This window comes from Girardinichthys multiradiatus, chromosome 13, assembly GCF_021462225.1.
Source record: "Girardinichthys multiradiatus isolate DD_20200921_A chromosome 13, DD_fGirMul_XY1, whole genome shotgun sequence".
NCBI classification, from domain to species: domain Eukaryota; kingdom Metazoa; phylum Chordata; class Actinopteri; order Cyprinodontiformes; family Goodeidae; genus Girardinichthys; species Girardinichthys multiradiatus.
Window position 1 is genome coordinate 13,994,371 of NC_061806.1, and position 22,914 is coordinate 14,017,284.

At 41.7% G+C, this 22,914-nt stretch overlaps 1 protein-coding gene across 3 annotated transcripts in view; it reads left to right on the forward strand.

Moving 5' to 3' along the window:
* The first annotated feature begins 6,610 nt into the window (after positions 1 to 6,610).
* fam49al (family with sequence similarity 49 member A, like) overlaps positions 6,611 to 22,914 on the forward strand; it is a 41,645-nt gene continuing 25,341 nt past the window's right edge. For 2 of the 3 annotated variants that reach the window (XM_047383571.1, XM_047383570.1), the window contains exons 1-2: positions 6,611 to 6,945; positions 22,141 to 22,234. The gene's annotated coding sequence lies outside the window, so the exon portion shown is untranslated. The remainder of the gene's footprint in view (positions 6,946 to 22,140; positions 22,235 to 22,914) is intronic. The other variant, XM_047383573.1, reaches the window with a different exon arrangement.

Sequence of the window (22,914 nt, forward strand, 5' to 3'; positions counted from 1 at the left end):
ACACACAAAACTGCCCCAACCTCTCTTTTCTTCTAAACATCTGTTTGGTTGTGTGTTTGAGTCGGGGGTTTTGCTGCTTGGTGAGAAAGTTTCTCACACACATTATGGGCTCCATTTCCCATTAAAATAGCGAAGCACCCTCATTTAAATTTTTTCATTCTTACATTTAAAGATGTATTCCCAGAAGCTGAGGATGTTTTTGCTGATTAGGTGATTTCTAACTTATTGTCCTTTTGTTTCAGTACTGTAGTTAAACCACAGCGATGCTAACTTGCTAAAATGCACCAAATCACAGACACACTTTTGACCATGTCACACACCTTTACTGTGTAAAGTTCAAGCTCTTGCTTTCTTCACGTTTTGTGTACAAAGTGTTATGTGTGGCTGTATACAATAAGGATGAAGTCAGACAGAAACTTGTAAGGCTTGCGTGAGATTACAAGCTGGTCTTGGTTAAGCAATGTTGGACAGGGTTTGGTGATGTGAAAGTAGCACTCAGAAAATCCACTTCTTAGCCACAACCACAAAAACAGGAAGGGCTAAGTGTGATGTTGGACATCTCTCAGTCCCTCTGATTTACATTTAGCTTCTGCTCTTATGTCAGGCTTCAATAGGTCAGGATTAACTAATAAACAGTTTCTTTTGTACAGTTCCTTTTCCACATTGCCCCAATACAAACACATTTCAATGTATTTTAGTGGATTTTTTAATTTGACAGAGGAGACCACTAATCAGAGAAGCAGCCAAGATGCCCATAGTAACTCTGGAGGAACTGCAGAGAATTACAGCTCAGGTAAGAGAATGTATCAGCAGGACATTTACCGACAGCCTCTTTATTTTCTAGAAGAAAGCTATTGTTAAAAGATAATCCTAAGAAGTCCTGTCCCCAAGTTAGGGACAGACACATGGAAGACGTCAGGGAGTCCTTGGCTCCTAGGGCCAAACAAAACTGTTTCCAAAAACGAGAAATAAATTGGGGACCACGATCTGACAAAATGTCTTGAGGTATGCCATGAAGGCGAAAAACATGCTGAACTAACAGCTGAGCAGTTTGGAAAGCACATGGAAGTCTTTTTAGGGGCACAAGGTGACAGGACTTAGAAAAGCAGCCCACGATAGTAAGGATGACTGTATTTCCTTTGGATATGGGCAAACCAGTTAAAAAATTTAGGGCTATGTGTGACCAAGGGCGTTTGGGAGTACTGAGAGGTTGGAGTAACCCATAAGGAGGCTGGTTACCCGATCTTTGCCTGGCACAGACGGAGCAAGCCTGCACATATTCTGTGACATCCTTGTGAAGGGATGGTCACCACAATCGCCTGGAAATGAATGAGATGGTTCTGCTAACCCCTGGATGACCTAAGAATTTGGCAGTATGAAACCAACGGATTAGCCTAAACCTAACAGACGTAGGGACATAAACCCTGTTAAGAGGACCAGTGCCTGGGTCTGGCTCGTTTCGTTTAGCTTTGTTTAAAAGGTCCTCCACTTCCCAAACTAAAGCTCCAAAAGTCCAATGGGATGGTATGATGGGTTCTGCCTCTTTCTCGGTGATGTCCAGTGAGTAAAGCCGGGAAAGAGCATCCAGTTTGAGATTCTTGGAACCAGGCCTGTAAGAGATAGAGAGATCAAAACAAGAGAAAAACAGTGACCAACGTGATTGGCGTGAGTTCAGTCTTTTGGCTGATTGCAAGTAGACCAGATTCTTGTGATCGGTCCATACCAAAATGGGGTGTTTTGCACCCTCCAGCCAATGTCTCCATTCTTACAAAGCTAACTCTATGGCAAGTAACTCTCTATCTCCCACATCATAGTTCTGTTCTGTTAGTTAACCGACGGGAAAAGAAGGCACATGGGTGGAGTTTTCCATCCGTGGGAGACTGCTGAGACAGTACGGCACCAACACCTGTATCTGAGGCGTCAACCTCCAAAATAAACTGCCGGGAGGAGTCAGAGTGAACAAGTATGGGAGTCTGAGAGAACCTCTTTTAATGTCCGAAAAGCCTTGTCTGCCTCTGGTGTCCAGGTGAACACAACGTTAGTGGAGGTCAAGGCGGTGAGTGGGGCGGCTATTAAGCTAAAGTTCTTAATGGACCTACGATAAAAGTTCGCAAATCCAAGGAACCGTTGTAGCTGCTTGCGGGAGTTCAGGACAGGCCACTCCAGTACAGCCTTGATCTTCTCAGGGTCTGAGCGAACCTGTCCACCCTCCAGGATGTATCCCAAAAATGTGACAGATGTTTTATGGAACTCACATTTTTCAGCTTTCACAAACAGTCGATTCTCCAATAATCTCTGGAGGACTAAACGGACGTGACGGGTGTGCTCTTCAATGTCCTTAGAGTAGATCAAGATGTCATCAAGGTAGACAAAAACATTCAAAAAATCCCTAAGAACATCGTTGATTAAAGATTGAAAAACCACTGGTGCGTTACTCAGTCCAAAAGGCATGACCAGGTATTAAAAATTGCCTAATGGGGTTTTAAAGGCGGTCTTCCTCTCATCCCCCTGGCGGATCCTAACTAAGTGGTAGGCGTTACGGAGATCTAATTTACTGAATATAGTTGACCCGTTAACAGGTTCAAAAGCCGAGGAAAGGAGTGGGAGAGGGTATTTATTTTTTACTGTGATTTGGTTAAGTCCCCTATAGTCGATACAAGGGCGGAGAGAACCATCCTTTTTACCCACAAAGAAAAAACCTGCTCCAAGTGGAGATGAAGAGGGGCAAATTAAACCTGTTACCAGTGACTCATTAATACAGTCCTCCATTACTTTTCTTTCTGGTCCTGAGATGTTATAAAGCCTACTGGAAGGTAGTGGGGCACCAGGAAGCAAATCGATTGCGCAGTCATAGGGTCTATGCGGAGGCAATGATAAGGCCTTAGTTTTACTAAAAACTAACCTTAGATCGTGGTACTCTGAAGGAACATTAGAGAGATCGGAAATCTCACATTCTGCTGGAGTTGAATCAGATGGGAGAGAGGCGACTGCTGACTGCAGCCAAGAGGAAAGACAGAGGACCAGGATTCAACTCCGCTTTCGGCCCAGTTAATGTGAGGGTTGTGCTTTTTAAGCCAAGGGAAACCTAAAACAATGGAGTTCAAGGCGATGGGGAACACAAAAAAATAAATCTCCTCCTTGTGATTACCAGAAAGGATTAGAGTCAAAGGTTTGGTTCGATGAGTGATTTGTGGTAAATCTTGCCCATCTAATGATGAAACTAACTGAGGTGCTGGAAGCGGCTCAGTTTTGATCTGAGCCTCACTAACTAACTTCTGATCAATAAGGTTCTGATCGCTTCCAGAGTCAATGAGAGCGGAAAGATTCTGAAAAGGACGGTGTGAAATTAATGAAGCAGGCAAACTGAGTCTGGGGGTAAGTGGACGGTCCGTCAGTCTTCCCTCACTTACTGACAGACCTGGCCTTTTTGGACCCGTGGGACGGAAAGAGCAGTCAGCAAGATGCTCAGACGAGCCACAGTAAAAACACTGGATGTTCTGGCGGTGTCTCAGTCTTTCCTCAGGTGAAAGCTGAGTACGCCCAATCTGCATGGGTTCTACTTCAGTACTACGTGGAATAGAGGTGAGGAGAACAGTTTAAGTGGTTTGGCTAGTAAGTCGGGTCCTAACTGTACTCTGTTCAAGTCGGGATCTTTTTCTCTCTCTCATTCGGTTATCTAGTCTGACGGCTAAGTTGATTAGCTCATTCAAAGTCTTTGGCTCGTTGATTAATGCTGACTCATCCTTTAATGGATCATTTAATGATGGAAAGAAGGCGGCTCTGAGTGCGCAGTCATTCCACCCTGAGGCTGCTGCAAGGTTGCGAAAATCAATTGAAACCTCTGCCACTGACTGGTTTCTCTGTTTAATAGACCATAGACTTCGAGCAGTGGCAGTTAGATTTCACAGGAGAATACCTGTCAAAACCTCTCCTCAAAATCAGAGAATGTACAACCAAAGTCCAAACAGTTCGAAAAACGCGCCTCTGCCCATGTCAGAACATAGGAAATCTTTACAGAATCATGTGGAAAGGACTGTGGGGAGTGATTGAAAAGGCAGGGGTGGTGAAATTGCTTAGAGTGTGCTGAAACAAGGAGGTTAGTTGTTCGATTTGTTGATTAGTTTGTTTCTGCTGTTTGACAAAAGAATGGAGGGAAGAATCATGAGTTAGGATTTGGTGGTGTTGTTCTGAAAGAGTTCTCCTGAATGCTTCTGCTGAGTCAGGTTGGCCAGAGTGTTCTGTCATATTGTTTTTAACAAATTTGACCCACATGTAGAAAGCAATTCAGGAGATTGAGTTTAACGGTAAGGGATTTATTTACAGTGTACTGGAAAGTGCAGGAAACTGGAACCGGGACACAAACTGTAAAATAAACAGAACGGTAAGCAAGGGAAAACTCAGGACCTATATTCTTAAATAATAATTCTGTCTTACTTGATAGATGGGGAGATCCGCCAGAGGGGGTTGGAGAGACCAAAGGGTTGTTTACCTGTGAGACTGGAGACTGTGAATACTGGAGTGCCAGGATGTTAATAGGTCCAAGAGTATCTGATGTTGGTGCAGTGGACAAAGGAGGGTGGACAGGGTTCGCAGAAGGAGGTCCAAGGAACGAAGGAACCAGGAGGCTGCCAGCCGATTTAATCCAATGAAGTAACAGGAGGCTTGAGTCTTTATTCGTGGAGCAGGATAGCGTCTTTCCAGAAGACGGTAATCCAAGCACATTACGATGCTGAGGATGAAATCAGGTTCAGGTAAACCTGCAAGGTAGCAAATCCAAAATTACAAAAGTAACAAGGCAATGTCAAGGCAAAAGCAAAGGTAATGTGGCTTGAGCTATACCACTAAGGGCAACACTCTGGCAATGAGTTGCTGGCAGCCTCCTCCTTAAATACTCCTCTGGTGGTGATCAGGGAGATAGAGAACACCTGTCACCTCTCATCCAGGTTCCAACGCCATCTAGAGGCTAAACACAGTAAACAGCACCAAACAAACAGACATAGCACAGATCCTGACACTTGGGTAGTTTTACCATTTTCTTTAAGCTTAGGAGAACAGTGTGAGCCCCTTTAGGCAAATAGCATCTGACTGCAGGATGGTGTCCTCTTTAACCCGTCAGCCTAGTCAAATATTAACAATGGCCGCAGTGGGAAAACTTCATCAACTGGACTACCCCAAGAGTCACTCCCATGACCTGAACATAAAAGGGCACCACGTCTTTGTAACCCATTCTGGCCCTGATAGGGCACCATAATAAACTGTGGTGAAGCTTTGCACATTAACATTTTGTCCTCAACACCTTCTACTATGTCCCAGTCCTCCGGGTGGGCTGCCACAAGCACTACTCTGAGTACAAGACCTCTAGACAATGGACATTCTGTTCCCCCAAACACATCTAAACACCATTAAATGAGCCATCAGGCATGGCTCACTTAATGTTGCCCTTTTGTCCCGGCTCTGACACTAAAATAGGTGTCCCTAACGGACGATTTCAGAAAGTTCAAACTATTTAGTTGGAATTTTATGCAACGCACAATATTTGTATTTTCTTTTACAAAAAAAAATTGTAAGTCTTGGTTCAGCCCACCTTAGGTAATCTTTAGTGTATTGCAAGTGTTTCACAGTACGCCTTTAATAGCTTTCTAGAGACTGAAACTTTTGCCTTTCTTCTTTGCAAAACATCTCAAGCTCAGTCAGAGCATCTATGATGCTCCTACCTCCTGTGTACCACAAATAATGTTTTGACTTGTCGTAGCTTAGGGTCCTGACCCTGTATAACCTGGCCCTGCTTTAAACCTCTCCTCAGCTTCATCTTTAAACTCTCTGGTGTGTTTCTTGATCTTTATGATGCTGTTTGCCCACTAATGTTTCTTAACAAATCTTTATACTGACATTAAATAACACACATATTAGCTGAATTCTAAAGGTAATTAGTCACTCTTGATTTAATTTAAGGCCATCAGAGCAAAGGTTGGCGAATACAAATGCATTTGACACTTTTCAAAACTAGAAAAACAAGAAAGGTTCAAGGGTTGTGGATACTTTTGTAAAGCACAGCAAGATGAGAACAGATCCACACACAACCAAGCAAAGGCACATCAAGGGCAAAAGTTTTATGAATACCTCTTTGCTCACAGTTTCTCTTTCCAGTTGAATCTAAGAGCAAATACTCACACCTACACCACTGATAACCGCAGAACATAAAAGGAACATTAAATTTCCTTTCTCCTATTTGCACAGTAGCAAACAATGCTCAACAGTCACCCACACACTTTGTAAAAATACACCGATGCGCATCGCTTCTCCACCATGATTCATTTTCATGTTGTGTGGACAGAAGAAGTCATTCTGCAGCTGAAACAATGTCAAACACAATAATACCCTGAATACATATGCACATAAAAACAAGTCAGGGCACACAGAATCTCACTGCCAGCAGGCTAGTGGGAGATATTAGTCAAAAGTGGGGGAGGGTGTGTGTTTGTGTGTGTGTGTGAGGACATTTTAAATGTATGTGTGAGATGGGGGTCTTTGTGAGCGAGCAAGGTAGGAGGAGAAGGCGAGAGGGAGGGGGACACAGTGTTCTGTTTCTTATAGAGCAGCAGCTGCTGTCTTTAGTGCAGAGACAGAGACAGAGAGAGGGAGAGGGAGGGCTGCATGGCGTGAGGCAGTGCGTGTGCTTGATGTTTAGGTGAATCTACAGCCCTCTGCCTCACAACCATAAAACAGCCTCGCTGAGTGCATGCACTGTAGTGGCACAGGGACCTTTTTCTCCTTCAGTTTTTTCTTTCCTCTCTCCCTTTTTTCGTTTCATTCGGCTGCCAGAGTTGTTACATTTGTTTGTTTCCATCCACCTCTTTTGTTTTGCTTGCATCCATCTCTGCCCAGAAAGGAGGAAGGAGCATCGGCGTTAGAGGCATTGTCCTTCCCATCCTGCTTGCCCAGCCGGTAAGCTGACATCTTTACGCTCTTCATTTTACTTCTCAGCGCTGATAGCAGAAGGGAGCTGGATAGTCCCACCCTGCAGCATCAGTATCAGAGAGAGAGGATGCTGAGGGATGCAGGATGTGGGTCATGATGGGGGGCCAGCAAGTGACTGGTGGTTAGTTTCAGCTGGATGGTGGATAGATGGAAGTCAGGATCTCATCCTGTGGCAGAGAAGGAGTGCATGAAATGTAAACCCCACAGGGCTAGTCAGAATGGTTTTTGACTGCATTGCCCAGCTGGACCAGCATAGTCACAAACTCAAACACATCTGACCACTTAGCAAAGATCTATACTTCAAATCAACAAGCAAACATCAAGTTTGTGTGGATTTTTTCAGTGATGTAGGGCATACCAAGCACCATCTCAGCACATGCATATGTCTCAAATAACAGATGCTCATTGATAAGAGGCATGTAAGGCCCCTCACCTTTTCGGCTTCGTCACATGCATTATAACCAAGTAAAGGTGACAGCACAAGTCAGGTTTGCAAACAGCTAGCTAAAAACAAAAGCCCCCACAGGACTGCAACAGCAATCCAAACGGTGTGGCTGCAGGCATCCGGAATGGAAAACGGTGGAGGGAGAGATTTTTGGGGGGGGGGGGTTACTGAATGGAGGGGACAAATGAATGAGAGCAAAGGCTTTCCAGGACAGTTTTATTTCGGCAATTGTGAAAAAAGAAAAAAAAAATAGGTAAGCAGAGGGGGGGCAGAAAGGGTGAAGAGACCTTGCAAGCTGCCTTGTGACTCTGCAGGTCTTTGTGTGCGAGGAGGGCAGAGAGAAGCTGTGGATGAAGGGATTGCTAAAAGGAGGAAGCAGTGTTGAAGAGCAGCAAAGGTTTATAATTGAAATGTCAGATCTGTGCCTGTTCTTCCTGTAATCTGCTGACTGAGGCTAAATTATTGAAAGGGGAGATGATGAAACTGTTGACACACTAAGATAATAATGCCCCTTTATAGCTCTATGTTGCAGTTGTTGTGTATATACATATATATATATATATATATATATGTATGTATATATATATATTCTTTTGCATATCCTTATAGATCACTACAACTATCTTTACATAGAGCAGAGTGCAAGAATTTTTGAATCATGTGCGAGTGCCAATAGTTTTTTGTTTTTTTAGCCGCTGCTATGGTATTTACTTCGCTGTTGCTAGGACACTCCCTTTGAACATCTTAAACGAGACTTTTGATTGGCCCGCCACAGTGATGTAAGATTTCCTCACCCCAAATCTGTCCTGAGCGCCCATAGAAACATGCCCGTCTGCATTTCCTCCTTGCTCCTTCCTTCACTGTCACTCTTTTGTCTCATGCACCCCCTCCTTCCGTATCCTCCTCTTCGCTCTCTCCTTTTTTTCCTCCAGTTAGAGGAGATCTAGCTGTCCATTCTCCAACTCATCTCACCTATCCATTATTGCCCCCGATATTTAATTAATTCTCAGTTTCAGTAATCCTCTGCTCGCTCAGTCTTCATGAACTCGGTGCTCTGTGTCACTTTTCTCCCACTCAAAAAGTCTAATTGCCTGCTGCTAAATTGTATCAGCAGCATGTGGGACCGCACAATCGTTCCCTCCTGCTGTCTTTGCAGAGTATTACTGATTTTGTCCAACCCACAACGCCCCACTTCCTGATTCCATACAGGGTGAGGCATCTGATTAGCCTGACTTACCATGAGTCAGGATGAGGTGTTTGACATGGCAGAAGACAGGGTTGGGGGTTGGTGTGTCACAGAGGAGAAAGCTTTAAGTTCTCTCGCAGTCTCCAGCAATTTTAAACTTCTATGTATTTTATTAAAATTTTGTGTGCTAGAAAAAAAAAAAAAAAAAAGTAGTGGCTCAGGGGCAGTCAGATTGGAAGAGAGAATATCAGTTTTCAATTCTTGCAACAGATTCTCAATTAGATTTTGATCAGGACTTTGACTAGATCTTTCTAATACATTAACATGCTTTAAATTGAGCCATTAAGTCATCATAGCTGTGGCTGGTATGGCCGGCACTACCATAGAGATGTTTTACAGCATGATGCTCCCACCCCCATGTTTCTGTGTTTGGATGTGTTAGTTTTTTGATCCACACCATAATTTCATACAGTGCAGTTGTGGTGTTTTCTAACCAGAGCACCATCTTCCACATGTGTGCTGTGTCCCCAACATGGCTACAGCAGCTGGTCTGAATTCTTTTTATTAGCTTGTGGGGAACTCAGAGATGTGGCTGTGGATACATTTAATGCAGGCCTGCTTGATTCTATTGGTAAACAGGTTTTATTCTAGGATTCCCTTGTGTAAAGCGTCATCCATCTTCCCATTATGTCTGACCAGTTTCCTTTTCCCTGCGGAAAGAAAAGCTTTCCCGTAGCATTACGCTGCCATGATGCTAGGGATGTTGTATCCACGGTAATGTGTATTCATACTGAGGTTAAACTATGCACATGTGGACCCAGTTATCCTTTAGATGACCTCTGAAGCAAATGGTTGCAGCTGATTTTTTTATTAGTATCAGAACACAGGGGCACACCACACGTTTCAGATTTTTATTTGTAAAAAGTTCTGAAAACCCTCACATGTTGTCATTGTCACATGACAACATGTGAAAAGGTTTAAAAGGAAGGAATTATTTTGCAAGGCACTGTATGCACTTCACGCTGTGGAGGTATACAGCTTGAAAGCAGCAATATGCCTGTTGATAGGCGCTGGGAGGGCTGAAACAGGAGATGGAGCTGTGTGAAGTTAGCTGGAAGGGCAAAAACATGGAGCAGGAATTATTGAAATCTATTCAATCCTTTAATAGATTTCAATAATTTTACCTGTCATTTAAATGTGGAGGAGCATTTGCTTTTGCAGACACAGCTGTGCCTTAATAGATTCTCATATTTAGCAGTCGTTTTCAAACAGTGCGATCAATTACATCTGTTGGAAATATCTGTCATTCAGGGCTTTTAGGTTTCCACATGAATTAGATCAGTTACAGAGCTGAAACAACACCAGAACCTGAAATGTCATCCGTCTTCACCTGGTTATTGTGTGTGTGTGTGTGTGTGTGTGTGTGTGTGTGTGTGTGTGTCTGGCTGCTATATCACTCATCACTCACTATTTTTAATCAAGTGTTGTTCGTATTTAGGGATTACTTCCTCAGAGCTGGTGATGATATTGTTAAAGGGGCCGAAGGCTAGGGCGGCAAAGGGCAGCACAGTGAGAGCAATTCCTCTAATAGAAAGCTAGAGAGTTCATGTGCTATAGAATAGTAAAGTATAACATTTACAACTTACAGCTAAAGTCATAGGGCTTGCAGTAGTTAAAACAAATGCCAGACGTTTATAGACCAGGCTCATGCCTTTACATATATGTTTATTTGCTTTCAGGATCAAAGTTAAAAGCGAAGGTCGATACAAATAAAAACAACTTTAGAATAAATCTGACAGAAGCAGGTTAACTCATGTAGCTTCAAGTCTGAATCCAGAAGAAAACAAACACACTAATCTCAATTTAATAATAATTCATGCTGGGTAATAAATTGAAATCTTTAGATTTCTGTTAATGAGAAATTTTCTTTCCAGAGGGAAACTCAATAGAGTTTCATCACTAACTAACAACAAGACATTACTATAATTGGAGCTGATAATCATTAGAATGAATTTAGAGGGATTTACTCATTTAATTGAACTTGAAATAGCGGTCTCACTGTCATCTTTTTAATATATCCACAGTATAATACATGCATGTAAAAAGAATGAAATAGCATTTTAAATATGAATCGAAGGATATTGCTGCTCTGGTTGCAGTTTCAGCCTGTTGTAATGAAGTAGCTCATGATTAGGTTTTTTCTGGGCTAAACACCAGCATCATACAATTGTTAGATCGGTTCCTGTTGGAGGAGTTCTTCTAAAAAGGAAAATGAAACAGAGAAAAGTACTGTCCTATTGACACTGACCCATTTTCTAATACCAAATCAAATCAGTTTATTGTCATTTTGTGTAAAGCTAGTAGCATAGTAGCATATTTCTCTGTGACTTGTGCAAAAGTAGATTAAATAAAACAGAAATACATAAAAACACAACCTAGCTAAAAACATAAAATAGCGGCGATAACATAAAGTGCCAACTGTTTAACACTTGAACAGCTCGAGGCAGAACGCTTTGTGGTAGTTTGTTGTTTCTGCTTTGGATGTTGCAGTCCTGTTTGTCTGGTGACAGAAGTTCATGGAGAGGCTTTGAGGAGCCTCTGACAATGTTCAGAGCCCTATTCCTGTGACGAATCTGAAAAAGATCCTGGTAAGAGGGTAGGGACGCTGCAATGACCCTTTCAGCTCCCCTCACTATTATCTGCAAGGCCCTTTTGTTTATGTTTATGTTTCTGCATTTGGCAAACGCTTTCATCCAAAGTAACTTACAAATGAGATTATGACAATGTTAAAGTGAATTACACGTGTTGATGCAACATGACAGACATATTGCCACAACTAAAGAGCCTAGGGAGGTTTGAATGAAAAAATGTGTTGTTTTTCAAACAGGAATCAGGACTAAAAGCAGTTTTAGCTCCAACTGTTGACCTAAAATTTAACTTCTGAAAGAATTGGGCCCAGAAAACCAAACTCATAACATTCAATTTTATTTTTTTCATTATTTGCATTTGTACACCAAAAAAACATATCCACATACAGTGGTTATAGAGTACTGTGTACTGCTGCTGTTATGAGATACCACTGCCAGATGTGCTAATAAATACTGTGTTTCTGCAACTTTCCCTAAGTTTTATGTGTGTGGTAGCCATATTGGATCCTGAAGTTGGGAATAGAGACTTCCGACTTTTCAAAGTCGGACTTCTTATATTTCTGACCTTTACTAGGTTAAGTTCGACTTCCCAATACAAATAGAATAACTTAATTTGCTCATGTCTCAGGAGTGTTTCAAAAATCCCAGATGCAGTTGTAGATTTTTTTGTTGTATAGAAAGGTCAAAAGCAATGCATTTAAAATAAAGAACTCCACTTAGTACATTTTAATACATTTTGACCTTTAGAATGATTAAATAGGGCAGAAAATAAGTTGACTTTGAATTTCTTAGGTTTGACAAGAGAAAGTTTTCAACCAGGTTTTTAATAAAGAAATCTCTAAAGCAACCCACTGATTCAGAGAGCACCAAGGGAGTAAAGATCTCATAAATCTTGAATCATAGAGCCTACCTCTAAATGTAGTTAAAGATGTCCTGCTGAAACAGGTCATAGTGACTCATTCCCAGCCTCTAACCAAACATAACTTAAGCAGCAAAACTTTAATGAACGAAGGAAGGAGAGGAAAACTTTCTTAGAGTAATTAGTTTACCCTCACAGGACTTCTGATGATATCCCAGCCTGTCGATAAGATCAATCGCTGTCCACTAACATCAACACGTAGCCAGAATGTTTGCCCTCTGGACATATTTAAGATCAATACGCCGGACTCAGGGAAACTGAAACCAATGGGAGCAAGTGGGAGGCTAAAGTGAGCAAAATGGAGGGAGAGAAAGATTGTTCTGCAAATCATTTTTAGTGACTTAGAGGACAAATCATTACCAAATATTTACATCAAGGGAAATACCTATTTAGTCCCCTACTGGTTTTGTAAGTTTACTCACAACGGAATTACTTCTCTATTATTTTTATGGTAGTATAATATTAATGTCGAGAGACAGAATACCAAACAAAAATCCAGAAGGAATTCAATCCATAAAAGTTATAAACTTATTTACTTGTCAACGACTGCAAGAGATACTTGCTCCTTTACACTGCAGCTAAGGTTCTCTGTCCACATGATTGGATATGGACCAAGTGGCAAATAAATGTATCAGTTATTCGGTTAAAGATCTCAACTAATGTATAAAGCACACCTGTCCACACCTGTTTCTTCCCTATCAACCTAACCACCAACATGTGGAAGACCCAAGGAGCTGCCAAAGGACCACAGGGACAGGAAAGTAGCTCTGTCAAAGGCTGGAGTGGGCAACAAGACCATTAGCAAGATACTTTGTGACAGCTGTTGGTGTGATTAATTTGAACTAGATAAAATGACTATTAATGGCCCTCAGCTTGGAGATCCATGTAGGATCTTGCCTGTGTGAGGACGATAATAAGAAACGTTGGGAATCAGTTCTAAGTTACACAGGCCGAGCTTGATATGAAAGCAATTGGGACCCAGGTCACCAAGATCATTATATTTTACCACATGTTGTGTTTGACTGAAATCTTGGAGAAGCCCGCTAAAGGAAACTACAGAAAATGCCTCAGCACTGTGCACACCAGGAAATGTTTCTCTAACACATCCTAAATCATGTTTTGCTGATGTTCAAAAGATTATTTCATGCAAAGCTAATTTTTAACTTGTATCTTTAATGTGGTCTTTAATGTCTATTATGGATTTTTTTGACATTCTGTTTCTCCACATTAAAATAAAACAGTTCTTTGTGTCTAAAGAATAAAAAAAAAGAAAGACATCAGATACCTTTTATCCCCACTGGAAGATTATATCTAACTACAGGTCCTTCTCAAAAAATTAGCATATTGTGATGAAGTTCATTATTTTCCATAATGTAATCATGAAAATTTAATATTCATATATTTTAGATTCATTGCACACTAACTGAAATATTTCAGGTCCTTTATTGTCTTAATACGGATGATTTTGGCATACAGCTCATGAAAACCCAAAATTCCTATCTCACAAAATTAGCATATTTCATCCGACCAATGAAAGAAAAGTGTTTTTAATACAAAAAACGTCAACCTTCAAATAATCATGTACAGATATGCACCCAATACTTGGTCGGGAATCCTTTTGCAGAAATGACTGCTTCAATGCGGCGTGGCATGGAGGCAATCAGCCTGTGGCACTGCTGAGGTCTTATGGAGGCCCAGGATGCTTCGATAGCGGCCTTTAGCTCATCCAGAGTGTTGGGTCTTGAGTCTCTCAACGTTCTCTTCACAATATCCCACAGATTCTCTATGGGGTTCAGGTCAGGAGAGTTGGCAGGCCAATTGAGCACAGTGATACCATGGTCAGTAAACCATTTACCAGTGGTTTTGGCACTGTGAGCAGGTGCCAGGTCGTGCTGAAAAATGAAATCTTCATCTCCATAAAGCTTCTCAGCAGATGGAAGCATGAAGTGCTCCAAAATCTCCTGATAGCTAGCTGCATTAACCCTGCCCTTGATAAAACACAGTGGACCAACACCAGCAGCTGACACGGCACCCTAGACCATCACTGACTGTGGGTACTTGACACTGGACTTCTGGCATTTTGGCATTTCCTTCTCCCCAGTCTTCCTCCAGACTCTGGCACCTTGATTTCCGAATGACATGCAGAATTTGCTTTCATCCGAAAAAAGTACTTTGGACACCTGAGCAACAGTCCAGTGCTGCTTCTCTGTAGCCCGGGTCTGGGGAATGCGGCACCTGTAGCCCATTTCCTGCACACGCCTGTGCACGGTGGCTCTGGATGTTTCTACTCCAGACTCAGTCAACTGCTTCCGCAGGTCCCCCAAGGTCTGGAATCGGCCCTTCCCCACAATCTTCCTCAGGTCCGGTCACCTCTTCTCGTTGTGCAGCGTTTTCTGCCACACTTTTTCCTTCCCACAGACTTCCCACTGAGGTGCCTTGATACAGCACTCTGGGAACAGCCTATTCGTTCAGAAATTTCTTTCTGTGTCTTACCCTCTTGCTTGAGGGTGTCAATAGTGGCCTTCTGGACAGCAGTCAGGTCGGCAGTCTTACCCATGATTGGGGTTTTGAGTGATGAACCAGGCTGGGAGTTTTAAAGGCCTCAGGAATCTTTTGCAGGTATTTAGAGTTAACTCGTTGATTCAGATGATTAGGTTCATAGCTCATTTAGAGACCCTTTTAATGATATGCTAATTTTGTGAGATAGGAATTTTGGGTTTTCATGAGCTGTATGCCAAAATCATCCGTATTAAGACAATAAAAGACCTGAAATATTTCAGTTAGTGTGCAATGAATCTAAAATATATGAATGTAAAATTTTCATCGTGACATTATGGAAAATAATGAACTTCATCACAATATGCTAATTTTTTGAGAAGGACCTGTATGTGTTGATGAGAGCAGATTTAGGGTCTGCAGGTCATTTATGTAAAATATGAGATCAGGATAGATTTGTTTACATGTCTAAGGCAAATATCTGCAGTCCTTTCCCATTTGTACTGCAACTGAGTGGGTTTACAGTCCAGTAAGCATTATTTTTTTTTAAGATAGCATCACGGCAGAGAGACTCATTATTCCTTATCCACGTCAGGTTTGTAGTATCATGTTTTAGAATTGTATTTGATAACACAACCAGTGGAGCAGAAACATAACCATACAGATTTTCCCTCATCATACAGTAGTCCTAAGACAGATGCAAAGAACGTTCTATAAAGTTCAAAGTCAATACCCTGTGTCCATGTGCTCTATTTGTTGTATGGCCTGAATCATTCCATCTGATGTCATATTTGGACTTTTGCATGCCCCAATTCAACATCGTTTTAGTCTTTTCTCTATCTCGAGTCAAGCACAAGTTTTACATTCAGCTTTTGGAAGCCTCCACAGTCTGGAGGAGAACAGAGAGCAGGAGAGTCATAGCGTAGAACTGTGCTATCAGATTTGTAAGCTTCAGTTCGCCTTACAGTTTTTAATCAGTACCGCAGTAAGTTTCAGGGTGTATTTGTGTCTGTGTGTGTGTGTGTGTGTGTGTGAGGTTCTGGCTTTTAAATACTTTCTCTTAATTTGTGCAACTCTATGAAGTCAAAACAACAGGGAGTCTGTGTTTGTTCATGTGTGTATACCAGAGCCTAGCATGCCTCGGACACACCAGGATGCTGGCAGCTCTGCTTTTATTTCATGTTAGATGAGGCTTGTGAGACAATATGACCACAGTTTTTTTTTTATCTGCTGTTTCCTTTGTTTGCTCTGAATCACTATAGGCCCTTGTCTACCGAGCTTCCATTCCTATTTTCATCCAAACAACCAAAACACAACAGGGGTAGAAAATACCCCATTAGACAGGAATAAGCCTGAAAAACAGCCAAGATCTTACACTTTCACACCAGGGATTGACCGCATCCATTTTTAGTCCACTCTTATCCTATTCCATCACTGCCCACCTACCTCTCCACACCATCAACTTTACCTTACACTGAAGCCAATTTCTGGTGTTTGAAGGTGCTGCTGCTACTATTCTCCTCCTCCCAGCGGAGCAGGGAATGGTGTAACACTGCATCTTCTGCCATGTGAGACACGATGCAGCACTCTGTGATAGAGCATCGCCTCCGTCAAGGACGGGCCAATTCTCTCCGGTGGGCTTCAGTGCACGGAGCTGAATATGGACTGCTGGGTTCACCGGGGTCAGGGGTCAACTCATTCACTTTTCCTCTGTGGTCACAAGCTGCTGACTATTGATTTAAACACACAATGGCCCAGTTCGGTCCTTTATTGTGGTCATATACGTTTGTATGTGGCTATGGAATATGAAGTACCCATCATATGCAGTTTTAATTGTAAAAATAGCTTTTATTTTCTCTTCATGCATTATTTTTTGTTTTTAGTTTATTCATTATTACTAGCTTTTTTTCTTTTTCTGCTTGTTGGAGCGGCATGTGTTTTTCACACTAAAGAGCTGTGCACCCCTTCCTTCCTTCCTTCCTTCCTAACCATCCATCCATCCATCCATTTTGCAGTTTGCCCCTGCTGTATGTAATGTGACGCAGTGCTCCCCCTCCTCCACTTTTACTTGCACACATCCAGTCAGCTGGCTGAAAGAAATCCAACACACATTTCTAATTTGGCTGTGAGGGAATAGTTTGGTCTGAAATACAATGATCATCTTGGAAAGTTAGGGAATGCCACCCATCCCTTTTTCATAAAGTATCACTGTTTTATTAGTACTACCATTGGCCCGATTTATTAACCTGCTGATATCAGCTTGGTATATTTGTGTTAATCCATGAACAAATGATTTATTGATTGATTTTGGTGGTACACAGTGCAACACAGTAAGTGGCAGGGATCATCAACATTTCTTCAGGATTCTTTTGAGTTGTCTATCATTGCAGAAGTGTGTCTTTGGCCTGAGGCCAGTTGGCTGTAGGATTCCATTAGCAATAATAGTCTAGCTGCATTTGACAGTGTTAGCTCCCATTTTATTCCAGAAACTCACTCTTTGTCACATATACTGTTTTTTTTTCCTTTCTCATTTCCTCTCTGTCCTTAAATAACCTGACCTTCCTTATGCGATCACCCTTTAACTTCACCAATAATATCAGCAATTTATTATAAAAAGGACACTATATGGTTTAAATGAACCTGAAAAGGCTGACTGATTCTCTTCTGGCCAATCAAACAACTTACCATGGTATGTTTCTCTTCTAAGACACAACCGCAGCCTCCTGCACTCATGTCTACCTTTAGAAGAGAAAATGCTGAGAAGGGCAGAGGATCAAAACAAACAGGTCAAACAGGTATGCAAGGAGAAGCTGTATCAAGCAGGATGCATAAAAGAGGAGCTCAGTGGTGGCTGGAGAGAGTGAACAAAATCAAAGCCAGATGTGATTAAAACAAGAATTACCTTTTTTAAACAAGTAATATGAGCTGAGTAAAACAGACAGGTCTCTTCATCCAATCAGCTTGTGGCTTCTGCCTCTCCTAACGCATCCATGAATATTTATGGAGCTGAGAAAGCAGCTGCTGTACAGTTAAATCTTGTCCCCTCCAGCTGACTGGGCCTGGTTCTGATAGTGTCTGCTCTCTAGAGAAGGCTTAGCAGTCTAATATTTGATTAACAGGACACTGATTCATGATGACACTCATAAGTGCAGTATCAATATCAAACTCTTCCGGGATCTGAATGATTAAGTTTCAGAAATACATACCAACCCTATATACTGCAGCTGTGCATATATTGTTTTTATTTTTGACCTGCTTTCTGCACAAGCAGTATTGTATATTGGTTGATGTGGACAGAATATTGTCCTCTGAAACTTTTACTGCAGATATATTTATTTACAATTTTTAGGAATGCATAATTCAGACTCAGAGCAGGTTTAGGAAATGTTTTTCTGTCCATCCTCATGCTAAAATTTCCAACAACTCATCCTTAATGCCTCCAGCTGCTGTCTGGCACTGTTGTGGTTAACCCAGTCACAGCTCAGTCAATGTGCTCCAAAACGGGCCCGTCAGTTCAGCTTTATGAAGTTATGGTTGAATTTTAAACCTCTTTATTTTGTACCTGTCTCTGGACACCCTATGTTCAATTTACTTGAGTTTCAATTTTTATACATCTTATTTATACAAGATAAAAAAAGTCCAGTTCAGTCTGACTATATTCAATACAAATCAGTCCAGTTCGTTTCAAAACAGTCCAGTAACACACAGTCTGATTCTGATCATACCTACCCCTTTCCACCAACGTGGTTCTGAGCCCGTTCCAGTTCAAAGAGGCAAAAACAAACAAAATAATAAAATAATCATGCAGTCTTTATTCATACTTTTAGACCACATCCTTGCACAAAAGAAGACATCACCGGAAAACAACGCAACATTTAAGCCCAAACGTCTTAGATGGGGTATGGATGGAATAAAATGAAACTGCAGTTGCTACTATACTGCACATGAAGTATAAAAATATATATGGGAAGTGCAGTTATATCAACTTCAGCTCGTGGTTGAATAAAAAAGTGCTGAGAATGCAAACAGTGGGTTTGGAGCTCAAACAGCAAACGGAAGCTCTTAACTAATTAGCAGAACTTAAAATAATAATCCATCAGTGCTGTAAGAGCCCTGGGGTTAGGATAAAATTGGAAACCTGCACTCATTTTGATACGTCGAATACTTTATTAGCAAAAGCAACAGCTCCAACTGAGAAAATGGGCATAGCTGATAGAACACACAGGGAACAAGGGAGCTGAATATAAACAGGAAATACCAAAATAAAGCAAAACACAAAACCAAGGTCCCAAAGATCATGGCTTTGCACACTGTAAGGTGATGAGATTTTGTCAATTTCTCCTGCAAATCTGATGCAAACAAAGATGAACACAGTAAAACAGATAAACCCCACTCGCAAACTGATGACATTCCCCTCCACTCTGTCCACAGGTGTGAACCTGCTGTACCTTAATGTTTAGATCATGCTCTCACCTTGGCCTCTGAAAAGGATCCAGATTTTGCCTATTCACAGAGAAGATCAGTAGCCATTGAGCACTTAAAATGGATCATTTATGGTTAAGCTCCCACAATAATGGACTGGATGAGGAATTCCAGGAGTGAAGCTTGTTCTATACAGCCCTCATAAGATGAATCCCCAAATACAGAAAATAATAAACCAAGTATGGTCCATCATTGTCTAACCAATGCAGCGTAGTGAAAACAGCAAGCTATGCCCGACTGTGCGTTGCCATGAGAATAAGAGGCTGTGTTTCCCTAGCAACCGCTCTGCAAATATCCCATCTTCTTCCAGTCTGCACTCTCTCCTGATGAGATTTGATGATGCAAGGGCAGCAGCAGCAGTGTTAATAGTTACACCAGCCAGCGGGTAAAACAGGGCTCAGGCTGTGTGAGATGCACAGGAATGAGATTAATCTAACAAGTTTCAAAACAAAAAGAAACTGCAAGATGCACATTCTGCTTTCCAGACATTGTTTTAACAGACTTTTTTTAAACAAAGTTGCGCAAGCTACTTGGCTTTGTTTATTTTTCAGTTTTATGACCTTTCTCAGTTAAATTTGGATAACAGATCAGTTTTAACCTATTAAGTTCTATTTTGTTAATACAAGGCTGGAGTGTATCTGAGTGGAGTTTGCATTTTCTTCCAGGGCATGTGTGGGTTTTCTCCAGATACCCTGGCTTCCTCCAAGAGCGGAAAAAAATTCCTTTTACTTCATGTCAAGGGTCTCGGTTTGCCCTGAGGTAGATTTGCGACCCGTCCAGGGCATACCCTGCGGCCGTTTGACTCTTGCTATTGACTACTGGGATAGATTAAAGCTCCCCTGCAAACCTAAACAGAGTGAAACGAGTATAGAACATGAATCTATAACTGGCCTGATTACTGTGGCCCAGGTAAGCACTGAGCACAAATGTCTTTATTGTCTTCACCTACTACAAAATACAGCCACTTGTAAAGGAAGGAAATACATTGGTGCCACTGCAGACTTCTCTTTACTGGCGTCCTGGTAAATTCAGGTTTGATTTTATGAGTTTTCAATGGCTCTGAATTAATTGGCTTTACAGAATATAGCAAAACACCCCATCATTATTCTTAAACTAGGTCCTAAAGTCAACTAACCAGAGGGTCTTGGGTGTTTGTGTATCTTGGAACTAAAGTGTATTTGATAGCGTTACAGAGCCTGCTCTTCAAGGCCTCTTCCACAACAGAGTTAGTCCCCAAAATCAAGCCGCTCTTTTAGCTGCTTCAGCCTTTCCTGAGTCAGTCGCTCAAGCCGGTCATGACCTGCACCATATGAACATATGTACCCACTGAGCAATAGACCTGATTTCAACATTAAGGCTCCAAGTACACTTCACTTAGCCATGAGTCAATGTTAACTACATGCAAAGCCCTGACATGGAGCTACTGTATACATAGTAACTTGTCTGGGTTTAGCACAACAAAACTGCCAGGTCTAAAAGTGGTCTGAGCTTAGCCTTAGACCCACAAGGAAGACTGAAAATAATACATTAATGATGCAAAGCATAAATGGAAATTTAAAGACAGCTTCTTTTAACTCAATATGAATGAATTCTCTCATTTTGTGAGCTGTAACTTTGCAGTAATAATAGAGATGTGTGGGGAAAAAAACTATTTTTGTTTGCAGTAGACCTAATGAAAAACTTGAGATTGTCTTTTAACATTTGAGACTTAGAGAACAAGATGCTTTCTTTACATCCTAAAGGAGTTCATAAAGCTCTGCTTCCCCCTCATACAGCAGCTGCACCTCTGTGACTGACCTGCTAATACCAGAAATGACCCAGTGCTGCCAGACTACCGCTGCGGCAGATGTAATTTGCATTATTAAAAAACATATTTCACCAGCAACGACAGGGAACCAGTGAAAGGTGCTGAACTATATATAACTGTATATCATTTGAACTTTCAGAAGTGACTGAATGTATAGAACACCTGATAAAGATGATAGTAGTCTTCAGCTCCTAAATTCAAGCACAGCTTTCTCCTTTTTTTCTTCTGCTTGTCAAGCTAATTCAAAGCAGGTTTAAAGTTAGACTTCTAATAAACATCTAAAAACACTTAGATAAAACCTTCTCCTTTTGACCAAATATAAACCAGTTTTAGCCTAGGTGTTTATGGACCCTACAGCACTGCTTACACCATCCCCCACATCGCACCTACGTATCACCCCATATTTGTGAAGGCTTTTATTGGTGGTTTGGGGGGGTAGTAGTAATTGGTCGACTTGGCAACATACACATAAATATGACATGAGTCAAAAATTCCCCACTTTTATTTTATAGGGGTAGGGTTGTGAAATTGAACTCTAACCCGATTTAAAAATCACGGTGTCTTGTTGGGGGCTGACCTTCAAAGGTTCGACACCCAGCAATCCTTTCTAAACAAGAAGCGTCCACACAAGCGTCTTATGGAAGGTTCTTATGTAACTTTCAATGGTGGAGGTTCTGTAAGCAGTTCTGTCACACACACACAACGCATCCAGTGTGTATTAAGAGTGCAGATTGATGCTCATGAACTGACAAGATACACTGCAGAGTTCTTGATGTATGTTCCTCATGCTGCCTCATTCCTTACACAGGTCCTACTGTGAAGGCCCAACGGTGTCTCAGTCCTAAATCTATTGTAAAAATGGTTTTTACCTGTGGAATTATGAACTATATCAGATCTGCTCAGGGTTTGGAGGTTTTGTGGTCAGTGTTGAAGACCCAACACTGACCACTGACCTATTATCTCAAGTAAAGCTGCGTTAGACCCATAAGGTTTTAATAGAGTATTTTGGCTTAGCTCTTGTTTGTCAGCTCTTGGATAATTCAAACTGGTGTTGATGTTTTTCAGCCACAGAGCAGAAAAGAAAGATTTTTTTCACTTCCTGTCTGCTCAGCACCTGATCATTTCACTGTGGTGTAGCATTTGATGATGGTCCTCTTTCATTCTGTCTGTCTTTGCCAGGTGTTGTGTGCTGATGCTGTAACCAGTGTGAGGAGCTGAGAAGCCCTGGTTGATGCAGTGAACTGTTCCACTGGGATAAACTCAAGCAAAGAAGGTAAGGAAATAAAGCGCAGCGAGCAAATATGCAAGGAGCGATATAAAGTAAAATTGGTCGGAGGATAGGCGAGAGCTGAGAATGTACAATTGGTGGATTTGATCCACAGGCCAGTAAGTACCCTGTCACTTATGGGCAGTTTGTGGTTTCCAGCATGGCTCTCAGAGGGTAGAGGAAGCTCGAATTGGTGAGTTAATAGAAGTTACACTTGGCAAAGAGAGTCGGCGCTGTGTCTTTGCTCAGCTGCTGAGCTGTAACAGGAGAATTCTTTCAGTGGGAGCTGAAAGGAGCCAAGAAGGCTTAGCTCAGCTGCTTGGCTCCCACTCTAAACCAGGTTTGCTTTTCAGGCCCATGTGGTTGCAGAGATGTGTCTTTATTGAGACTCAAGGAGCCCTTCAGTTTGGTTTCTTTTTGCTCCCCAGTTGCATAAGAGGAGCCTTTTGCTCCACTTTCAGACTAGCTATGCAACATTATATGTGTTTGCATGTATGAGAAACTGCAACTAGAAGCCATCGACCACACTTCCTAATTCCAAGAATGCTGTGCCTCAATGCTTCCACAGTGATGGATCTAATGACTATTATGTAATGCATGGCCCTATTGCTCTCCTCCTCCCTCTTAGACTTCTTTACACCCAAGGGCCACCAGCAATACTGAATGGCCCCCTGACAGAGATGTCC